This window comes from Nannochloropsis gaditana (genome assembly GCF_000240725.1).
Source record: "Nannochloropsis gaditana CCMP526 unplaced genomic scaffold scaffold875, whole genome shotgun sequence".
NCBI lineage: Eukaryota > Eustigmatophyceae > Eustigmatales > Monodopsidaceae > Microchloropsis > Microchloropsis gaditana.
The window spans coordinates 8,876-9,199 of record NW_005803078.1 but is presented as its reverse complement, the minus strand read 5'-3'; positions in this window follow the sequence as shown (position 1 = coordinate 9,199).

Genomic DNA, 324 nt, shown 5'->3' with positions numbered 1-324 from the left:
CTGAGGACCGACTCTTCGCAGAGCTACTCGTACGACCTATCCCTTCTTTTATCTCCCTCCTTCCCTCCTCCTTCCTCCCTTCTTCCCTTCCTCCCTCCCTCCCTCCCTCCCTCACGACCGTCCTGCTCCCATAGGCCCAAGTCTTTCTAATCCAACGCCTGTACGACGAGATAGATAACGCCTCGTTCCGAATCAAAAGGGAGAAAGTGATTCTGACCCTGACGAAGAAGGAAGGGAAAGTTTTCACGTGGTTTGATTTGAAGAAGGAGTTTTGAAAGGGAGGGGGTAAGTTCGAGGTTTCAGGAATCAACTGCACGAGACAAA